This window comes from Solanum pennellii, chromosome 10 (assembly GCF_001406875.1).
Source record: "Solanum pennellii chromosome 10, SPENNV200".
Lineage (NCBI taxonomy): Eukaryota > Viridiplantae > Streptophyta > Magnoliopsida > Solanales > Solanaceae > Solanum > Solanum pennellii.
In genome coordinates, this window is record NC_028646.1 from 48021611 (window position 1) to 48033258 (window position 11648).

At 32.3% G+C, this 11648-nt stretch overlaps 1 pseudogene; it reads right to left on the reverse strand.

Moving 5' to 3' along the window:
- Nucleotides 1-2168: 2168 nt before the first annotated feature.
- LOC107001307 lies at nt 2169-10776 on the reverse strand (annotated as a pseudogene).
- Between the last annotated feature and the right edge of the window lie 872 nt (nt 10777-11648).

The window sequence follows — 11648 nt, forward strand, 5'->3', positions numbered from 1 at the left end:
ATATATATATATATATATATATATATATATATATATATATATATATAGTTCAAGAAAAATAGTTTATCTTTATTTTTAACCTATTCATGCCTTCTTTTCTGTTTGTCTTATTTATTATTATTATATGATTATATTTTTATACATATGATATGTTTCGTCTAGAGTAAGTCATGTTTTGTCTAGAGTAAGTCTATTTTTAACAAAATGTTATTCAATTAGTATGAAAATATATATTTTTTTTCTATATATTTTAATGTGATGTCTTTTATTATGGATTTCATGTCTTTATTTACTTCTTTTTTTTCGTTTGAAATTGTAATTTTTCTATAAATTTGATGGTATACCGCCCAAACATTTTGTAATATTTTTCTTTATGCGTATCTTTTTTTATAGACAATTTCTTTTTTGATTATTAAAACTTATGTTTAGTAATTAAAATATATTAATTCCTCTGATAAAATAAAATGTTTATTTTTCATGAAGTATTTAATATATCAAACCTCCAACTTCTAACATAAGATTTTCATGTTATATTTTGCTAGAGTTGTATTCTTATATTAAACTTACATATAAAAGGACTTAGATTTGAACTTAGCAATATAAATCAAAATTTTCTAATATCAATTAGGGGACAAAACGTGCGATGCACGTTCCGTGAACTAGTATATCAAATAAGCTTGAAAAAAGATGTCTTTTACAACCAATACTTACAAAAGTGATTGCTTAAAGATCTCTAATATCATTAAATTCCACAAAATCAAATGCATTCAAACGTATATGACAATAGTACAAAAACTCTTCATCGTTCACTACAATAGATCAAATTTACTTCTGGCCACAATTCAAAGTCAATTACCGGCATTTTCTTACACATTAAAAAAAATATAAGTAAGTGAAATAAATCATGTATTTAATATGCTCAATACTAGTCTTTTTTAACTATATTCCCCAGCCCCTTCCCAATGTAGGGGTACTATCATGAAAAATTTAGGGGTACTGTCATGAAAAACATGACTCTTAGCCGCTATTAAAACATGCATTTCATATGCTAATAAAATGTGACATTAAGTAACTACAACAAAATCCATAAATGTTGCAAAAAAATTGTGCACACCTTCACGTAGTTGTTGAATATAGCTGAAAACAAGAAAAAGAGGAAACTAAATTCACAGTGAAACAATGACCAGTTAGCAGAGCTTAAGGTGAACCAGACATTGGATCCAACTCCATCCTATCCCACTAATAACACAAAGCAAGTAGCGCTGCCAGGTAAACGCGAACCTGATGACAAATAATAAGTTGGTGCAATAGCAATCATCAATTTGTTGTAGTACAAATGACAGACAGTTTCTTGAAGGAAAACAATATATAATGGCCCATTTTATTTATTAATGAAGTCAACTAAAAATAAAATATTGCCCTAGACAACTTTGACTTGATATGTCACCTGCTATAAACGATAACTTTCACTTCAGAGTAGAGAAGTTTCTACTATGTTTGGGATTGTGTAACAACCCAGATGACCACTTGTACTTCTGCTCCACTGCAACCCTCACAACAGCTACAACCAAAAAGTCCATTCAAGTTCATCGTAACATAATATCGAAGCTTCTTACTAGTAATATACAAGACAGTACAAACCAAAAAGAGGAGTCTTAAAACAACAAGCTTGGTGCGTAGTGATGGAGGTACATAAAAGCAACTCTGCAACATCACACATGATACTAGTTTAATAGAAAGACGAACACTAGCTAATGTACCTTAAGTTAAAAAGGGGAAAGAGTTGTCCACCCGGAAGAACTGGAGAGCATCAACTGCCATCAACCTCTTAAGAGAATGTCATGAACAAAGATACTGAACAAGAAATAGAAAAAGATGAAATGACAAGCTATCAAATACAATTGGAGCATGAAGAACTTAACACGGGGCAACATAGAGAAACACATTAACAGGACCAATGGGGCTAGTTCTAGATCAATACGAACGTATGACCATTGTGTCTAATTCAACCCAAGAACTAGCTCAAACAGGAAGAATTGACCAAGATCAACTATTCATGCAAGTAAAATTTCATTATACTGATTCAGTCCAATTTTACATTAGTAATTGAGAATGTTACAAATCTATTTTCATAACATCAATACATGTAAATGAAATAAGTCAAAATATTAGACAACAAGAGTGTCATATAGTTTCCTACCCTTTATCTCTACTGACATGAGCAGAATATTAGCTGCTGATAAAACTACAACTGCTTCGAGACATATGATTGCAGACATTTGATGGCACCCGTATACCAATTGCACCGCAACAATAGGGGAAAGCATGGCCACTATTTTTACCTTAGAAGTTGAAACTCCAATACCCGTTGACTTTAGAAATGTTGGATATATCTCCATAAAAGACATTAAATGACAAAATGAAGTATCTAGACTAACATATTGAATGAGAAACTTTACTTATATATGCAATGAAACAGGAAAGAGCTTTCACGCCTAGAAATTTCATGATAATATGGACTGATGGTTACCTGTCGACAATACACCCCCAAAATGAGGAAGCTTCGGGAGCTGAAAGCATGAGCACAAATTGGCAAGGCAGTAGTCAAAGCAGACAGTTGAGGTGCAAGAATTGGTAAAAGCAACAGAAAGTATATAACATACATAACTGCCATATTAAATTTCTGGTCAACTTTCCCCACCATTATAGCTAATAAAAGAAACCCAGGGATCTCTAGAAAAAGAATAGCATAATCTAGATTTTAAAACTTGTTATCATATCAATGCCAAGCGCATGAGAAAAAATCATTTACTCTAATTAGTAGAAATAAATATGATTAAAGTAAAGGAAATGTGGTTTGCCTGCAAGAATATCGATAAGCACATTACTATAAAGGCATTGATCATTATTCGTGTGCAAAGCAATTGATGAGTGTTTGCATTGTTCATTGCAAAAGATAGAGGTCTGTAATATAAAGGTGTAATACAAGGAATTAGTTCCAATATAAACTACCAATATGAGGAGGGTATTTTTATGTAATGTGGGAGACAAAAGCAGTAGTAAGGATGAAAAGCCTGTTTTGACTATCGAGATTTTTTCCCAGGAGAAAGCAATTCCCGAGTCAGTTGGGAAGAGACAAGCTTTCCAGGAGGAATTGTGTCTTATTCACCACAACTATTTTTGTAAAAATTTCACAGGCATCGCTTGTTTGACCCATGGCACACATACATTTAGGAGATTCTACTGTAAATACAAATAACAAATGTGCTACAAATGATGGTATGTATGATAAAGCAAGTAGCAACCACCAACCTAATCTTTGCGTAATCATCTGCAATATAACAACCAATAAGAATACGAAAGAATTTTTGTGACAACTAAGAACAATTATTGTTTTCTCTGCATTATACAGTACTCAAGCTTAGAACAAAGAAAATTGCTTGCAGCACAATGAATCAGAAGTAAATTGTGCAGTACATGCCTGCATATGAACTTCTGAAGAGTCATGAATTTTTCAAACTATTTCTGTTTTTCTATATGCAGATGATATTATTTGAAGGCGCGACATAATAGAAGATCAATAAGTGAGGAAACATCAAACAAAAACTAATACAAAAGACACGTCGAAGATAACTCCAAATGATGTATAATGTACCAGTGCAACTAAAGCCTCAAGTATTGTTCCAATTTTCCAAAAAGTTGTACAGATTATCTTTCACATTCCCCTGTTTTGTGAAGGCACAATTTCAAGGAACCAAGATCCATAAAGGTACACAAATTAGGAGAGCAGGGTCGTGAAGATCTCTATAAATATTCACATCGAAAGAGATGTAAAATGATGTCATTCACATGATCTCAACCAAAAACTAACCGAATCTGAAAAACAAGAAAGCATAGTTCAGTGATCATAAAACATTAAAATGATAACTGTAGAAATCAGAACTAGATCCCACATGCACTATACCATCAGTTTAGAAAGTTAACAGTTGCAGATTACAATTAAAACAAAACGTAGTTACTGGAGAAGTGAAGTCTAATAATCATAAAACTTTAAAATGATATACACACACCATACAACCTAATATTTCTCGTTAAGGCAATCAGAACATAAGAAAAATCCAACTACTGATACTATTTTTCTTTTTGCTTACAGACTTCCAGAATCATACTCTCTCTCACACACACATGTTCTGCTTTCTAGTTTCTAGGTGCAAGAGCAATAGTTGCACAAGGGTAAAATGTATCCGGAAATCCTCCAAAGACTCCAGAAAAAACTAAATTTAAGAGAAAATTCTTCTAATACTCGAATCAAAAGTTTTTCATACTAAAGGACATCAGAATCAATGCAAACAAAAAAGGATGAAATTACTCATAACAAGATTTGCAAATGCGCGTCAACAGAATCAAACAAATGTGACAGAAAATTTTAGATCCACACTCAAATTTGCAACTTTAGGTGTCGCTTTCTCATAACCCAAACTTAAATGTCCTAATATAAATTACTATACCTTGAATTTTCTTGATATGCTCACTGGAAGAGATGTGTTGTGCCTGAAACCAGAGAGACTCCAACAATAAGATAGTTGAGAAGATTGATTAAATTTGATGATTAGAATTTAGCAAACCTCAACTAATACTATACCTCCTAAATTTTCTAAATCTAAAATTTAGCAGGGGGGCTTTTTAACTTTAATTGACAACAAATAGACCTGAAACTAATGTAAGCTCCTTCTAGATTGGTATAGTCTCTTGAGATGCTCCTTTCTTAAAATCTTAGAAATTGGGTATAGTTTGACTAAGGCCAAAATAGTGGCAACGACTGATTACCAAATTTAAGTCGATCTATAAGTTCTAAAGCTTACATAATAATACATATATGTGTGACAGGTAGGAGAAAAATAGACTATACAGTTATTTGAATGATACTCACACGAGAACACCCCATAGAGCAGAGCACCGTCTACTTTGTACATCTGTTAACTTTTGGGAAGTAGATGTTTTTGCAAGTTCACGATCTAATTGTTTACCACAGTCATCCTAGAATATTGGACTAGAATTTTTTTGGTATAGGTATGTAGAAACATATCTCTTCACATATTTACTATCACAACTAATATATAAGAACTTACATTACTGTATATATTTTGGCTTTTAGGATGTGTACGACTATATGTTCACCAAACATAATCTAGTTAATGTGTAAAAGCTAGAATTCCTGTAAAGAAAAGAAAGAGAAGCACTACAAAAATTACTTCAACTCTTCAAGCATATCATAAAACAACATGACTGCATTACGGTGCACATAAAAAATCTTCCTATGCCCTCCAAAATTTGACGACTTCTTAGAAAATTTGTCAAGCAAACTATTATAGTACTATATTTGTGTAGCTTTTCTTCATTGTTCTCTGTAAGCTCTTTTTTTTTATGGTGGATTATTCTTAGGTATTAGAAAGTGACATTACAAAATGAAAGTATTCAAGAAAGGAAATGAATATTATATCAAAAGTCATTGTTACTGTTCCGATATATTTCTTATTAATATTGTCTAGCAGTAATATAGAAAATGTACCTCCTGAGCTTTGGAATTATGGGCATATCAGTTACACGAAAAAGAACCCACACCAATGAATTATTCTCATAAGAGGAATCTGATCAAATAATCAAATTCCTAAAAATATAAAGATATATGATTAAGAACACCAAAAAAAAAAAAAGGAAGTACAAATTCAAGAACTTTGTAAGTAGAATGAAAATCAAGTACAAATTCAAGAACCACAGAAGTAGAATGAAGATTCGAAAACTAGTTATTTCTAAGAAAGATGAAATGAAATGCTTACATACTCACTGATATATATTTGTAACACCAGGACCAACAAAAAGAAAGAACAAAGAACATAGTTAATTATAATTTAGAGAACTAGAGGAGAACTACATTGTATCTGGAGATGATTGTGTAGCAGTCAAAAGTGGCAGGGATGAGTATGGTATAAAATACGAAAAACCAACAAGACGTTTGATCATGAACTTCTCACTTGCATTTAAACCTACTGTGATGCTATATCATTAGAAAGTTAAATGCCAGGTGGAATTCAAGATGTGAGAATTCAAGACATTACAGCCATCCGAATTGAATCAGGGATAAGGATCAAGACTGGCGTGGGGCAAGGGGGTTACGTCAAAGATATATATGTAAAAGGGATGAAAGTGCACACGATGAAATGTGTAATTTGTATGACAGGCAACAATTGTTCCCATGTAGACACTTATAGGGATCCTAAAGCCTTACTAGAGATAAAAGGAATCAATAATCGGGATGTGGTGGCTGAGAATGTGTCAATGGCTGGCCAGCTAGATGGGATATCCGGGGATCCTTTCACTAGAATCTTTATGTCCAATGTGACAATTGTTTTATCAATAAAGTAGAACAAAAATATATGGACTTGCAAAAATATTGAAGGAATTAGCAGTAGTGTGCAACCTCCATCTTGCAAGTTGATAGATGATCAATTCCCAAAGAAAAGTTGTGTGTTTTATTTTCCTACAGAAAGTTTAACCAATGATAACATAGAGATGTAAAAATGTTCTTATAGTCTCTGATAAGCTTTCCATACATGTAATAGTTCTATTACTTAGGTACCCATACTTTTCATGCCTACTTCAGAATATTCGCAACATTATGCTACAAATAAATCTATACAAGGACTGCATGTATTCTTTTTCAAAATGGATGATTTCATGTTACACTAGAAGAAGCAAAACTATGATTCTACAAATCGTGACTATCAACACATCTAATAAAGACAAATCTCAAAATTCATTTACCAGGAAGGAATTGTAAACAACACATGTAAGATAGCAAATTCATGCTTCTGGACATCACCTTGTAGGTGAGAATGAATTTAGAAACATTAAAGAAAACTATGTGATTAATCATTAGAATACAGATATGCAATCACATAGGGCATCCAGACTAAAAAATAAATACAACAACTGTCAAACCACTTCAAAATAAAGATAGGTAAAATTTTTAGGATAACAAGCAGTAATCACTTAGGCTTTCCTAGTTCTACTAGCAAGAAAAAATCTGGTTACAAGAAGGAATTGGTACTTGGAACATTTTGATCACCTCGAATGACTAATAGGAAAAATCTAACATAAGCTACTAACAGAACAATGAGCTAGCCTCCACTGCACTTGAGCTATGTGTTCCAAGGATCATTGAGAGATTTGATAAGTACCCTCAAAAATTTATGAAACAACAGAAATTATAAAACAGTGTTTCTTAGTGAGTTGGATCTGGATTGAAGTTCAAAGATTCCCTCCAGATGAGCTCCATGATATTTTCTTCAGTATAAGATGGATGCTCCAAGTTGAAACTAAAAGGCCTAGTACAAACAGGCTCCTCAGTGATAGCGAACAGAGTGATAACAAAGAACGAGAAGAACAGAGATGATTTGACTAGCTTTTGGTCAATCTGTCACCAAAAACCAAACCAAGACTTATTTGACACCTTTCATTTAATGTTACGATTTTCTTCTACAACAAAGCGTTGTTGTCCTCTTCATTTTAGTTTATCGTTGATATCTTCTAAGATAAAATATTATAGTTATTGGTATTAAATCAAGACTTTTCTAGTGGTTTTTATCACTTATTTGTTTGTAGGATGCTTGGGTTGTTATTCCTTTTGAAATATTATCTGAATTTTTTTTAAGACGTACATGTTGCCACATATGACATGTCTGATGCAAATTTTTCAACAAAACGTTCATATGTTGTCACATGTGTCACTTCAAGGTTGACTTAATCGATAATTAAGCGATTTAGGAATGTGAATATATCAAATTGGATAAAAGTTTAGTACTTTGGATCATAATTAAACAATAAAAATATGTTATAACACTTGGAACAAACATGGGTGTTGTATAACCATCATATGAAGTTACTTGGTACTTGTATGATGAACTAGTGATATGATACTCTTTGTAAAAATAATTGATAAAATTGATTAAAGTTGTTGTATAGACCATATTTTTATGCTTAGACATGTTGTGTGACTATATAGTAGTGTTACATGTTGAATTAGGTGACAATTTAATTGAATTAACCCAGAAAGACCTTTTTATGATATACATATGTTGCCATATATGACATGTCTGTTGCAATTTTTCCAACAGGATGTGTATATGTTGCTACATATGTCACTTCAAGAATAGGTTAATCGATAAATTGTACGATTTAAGACTGAAAAAATGTCAAATTGGATCATTTTTAGTACTTTGGACCATAGTTAAGCAATAAAAATATGATATAACGCTTGAAACAACGATTTACAAGGGTGTTATATAACTATCATATGAAGTTACTTGCTCATTGTATGATGAACTAGTGATATGATAATCTTTGTAAAAATAATTTATAGAATTGAGGAAGCTTGTTATATTAGACTATAATTTTGTGCTTATAAATGTTGTACTACTATATATTAGTGTTAAATGTTGAATTAGGTGACAATTTAATTGAATTAACCCCTCAAAGACCATTTTATGATATACATATGTTGCCACATATGACATTTCTGTTGCAATTTTTCCAACAGAACGTGCATATGTTGTTACATATTTCATTTCAATGATGGATTAATCAATAAATTGAGCAATTTAGAATGGAAAGACCAAATTTTATTCCTTTAAACCATAATTATGCAATAAAAAATATGTTATAACACTTGGAACAACGATTTATAAGGGTGCTGTATGACTGCCATATGTAGTTACTTGGTCATTGTATGATGAACTAGTGGTATGATAATCTTTGTAAAAACAGTTGATAGAATTGATGAAGGTGGTTGCATTAGACCATAATATTGTACTTAGACATGTTGTAGGACTATATATTAGTGTTACATGTTGAATTAGGTGACAATTATATTGAATTAACCCCGAAAGATCATTTTATGATATACATATGTTGCCACATATGACAATTCTGTTGCAATTTTCCTAACAGAATGTGTATATGTTGCATATATGTCACTTTAAGGGCGACTTAATCGATAAATTGAGCAATTAATGAATGAAAAAATGTCAAATTGGACAAAAATTTAGTACTTTGAACTATAATGAAGCAATTAAAATAGGATATAATACTTGAAACAATGATTTACAAGGGTATTATATAACTATCATGTCAGTTACAACATATGAGTCATATGTTACCACATGTTTAGCTTATATGTTGCAGCTTGTATAAGTTATATGTTGCAACATATGTCTATTATGTTGCTATTCAAATAACCTTTCTGTTGCTACATATGACTATAATTTGTTCCAATAGTCAATTATTGCATCATAGAACAATTTGTTGGAAACGCGAATGCAAATTATTGAAACAGTTGTAGGTGCCCATATGATGATGAATGATTTCAAAGAATTATTAATTTTACATATCAAAACAACGGTGTGTGACCCTAATCATTTAAGAAGTAATTTCAATTGGTAAAAAACAAAATATGGTCCATTGATTAAATTAGTTAAATCTGATTCAAGAAGAAGAAAAGAAGAAAGCTCAAGGACTAGCAGCCAATACCAATACTGTACAAAAATAAGACGAAAAAGATAAAGAGAACGGGAAGAAAGACAAGCAAGCAAGCAAGAACGAAGAAGAATAATATGAAGAGAGGTGGGGGAAAATATTTTATTTCCCCTTTTGGTACAACTTGCTGGTGGCTTCCCCCAATTTTAATTTCCACCAAAATTGGTTAAATTAAGTTTTAGTCAATTTACCCTTTTACCCTTCATTTAATTTAATGGACTAAACTGTCAACTATAAACATAAGGTCAACTCCACAATCCTTAATCATTATTCACATAATTGTCACCTACACCCAATACTTAAAACTTATGTCACCGCCCATTTATTTTGAAATCTTACTGTCACTTTTTTTAAAAGTCCCGCCTTAGGGAAAGAGCAACACAAATTTTTGTGTGTGGAAAAACGTTTTTATTTTTTTATTGAGTGTTCTTGGACAATTAGATATTGAAGGGAGAGTTGATATATGAGAGGTTATACAATATTTTAGTGAAAATTTTAAGATAATTATATGGCCATACTTCTCAAGTGTTGCTTTAAGAATTATAAAAACAACATACTTCAAAAGTGTGATAATATGCGTAAATAAGTGATTCTAATTATATAATGATTTAGCAACACTTATAAAGTGTAGCATATATAGTTAAACAGTACGTTTTATAAGTGTTGCCAATATTATCGTAGTCAAAAGGAAAAAAACTAAGGATACACTTTAAAAGCGTAGTTATAAATATTTTAGGCAACACTTTACCAGCGTTATCCAGAATTAGTGTGGCCTTGTGAATAAAATGGTGTAGTGCTGGATCCATGAGCCTCTTCCATGATCAATTCACTTAAACCATCCACATCAAGTATGCACAACCTTCCTTGGTGCCTAAGAACCCCATCTTATCCTTTAGAGAAAGACTCATTGGACTTACTAAGGACCGTTTCTTTCAACTCCATTAATTGAGGATCAAGGTGTTGCTTGGATTTTACCCCAATCACTAAATATGACTCAGAGTTGTGGCGAACCTCGAAACCACCCTTTGGAGAGTCTTCTAGTCGAACACCCAAATGAGCCAACCTATGAACCTCTTTTGCTAGCTCCTTCTTATCATCAACCACATTAGTCACACTACCCATGGACACTCTACTCAAAGCATTCTCTACCACATTAGCTTTTCCGGGATGGTAAAGGATACTCATTTCATAGTCCTTTAAAATTTCTAACCATCTTCATTGACATAGGTTCAAATCTTTTTGGGTAAACACATATTGTAAGCTCTTGTGATCGGTGAATATATCAACATGTACCCCATAGAGATAATGTCTCAAAATTGTCAATGCAAATACCACAGAAGAATGCTTAAGGTCATGAGTTGGGTAATTATTCTCATGTGTCTTGAGTTTTCTAGAGGCATACTCTATAAATTTCCATATTGCATTAGCACACACCGTAGACCCACTCAGGAAGCATCACAATAAACCACAAACCCTTCGGTACCCTCCGGTAAAGTCAATACCGGAGAGGAGGTGAGTCTATCTTCCAATAATTGAAAACTCTTATCACATGATTCCGACCATTTTAATTTGGACTTCTTTTGGGTTAAGGCCTTTGATGGATATGCGATAGACGAGAATCCCTCAACAAACCTCCTATAGTAACTAACCAACCCTAGAAAACTTCGGATGTTGGTATAAATTAAAGGTCTAGGCTAACTTTTTACAACTTCCGTCTTTCTTGGGTCAACCTCTACCCCTTCACTAGAGAAAATGTGATCAAGAAAGGCAACTGATATCAACCAAAATTTGTACTTGCTAAACATAGAAAAAAGTTGATTATCTTTGAGAACTTGCAAAACTATTCTCAAGTGACTCATATGATCATCTTCACTCCTTGAATATATCAAAATATCATCGAAAATCACGAACAAATCAAGATACTTTCTAAAAATTTGATTCAGAAGGTCCATGAAGGCCGCCAGGCGTTAGTTAGACCAAATGACATCACTATAAACTCAAAGTGACATATCTTACTCGAAATTTCATTTTCGGAATATTAACCTCACTCACTCTAA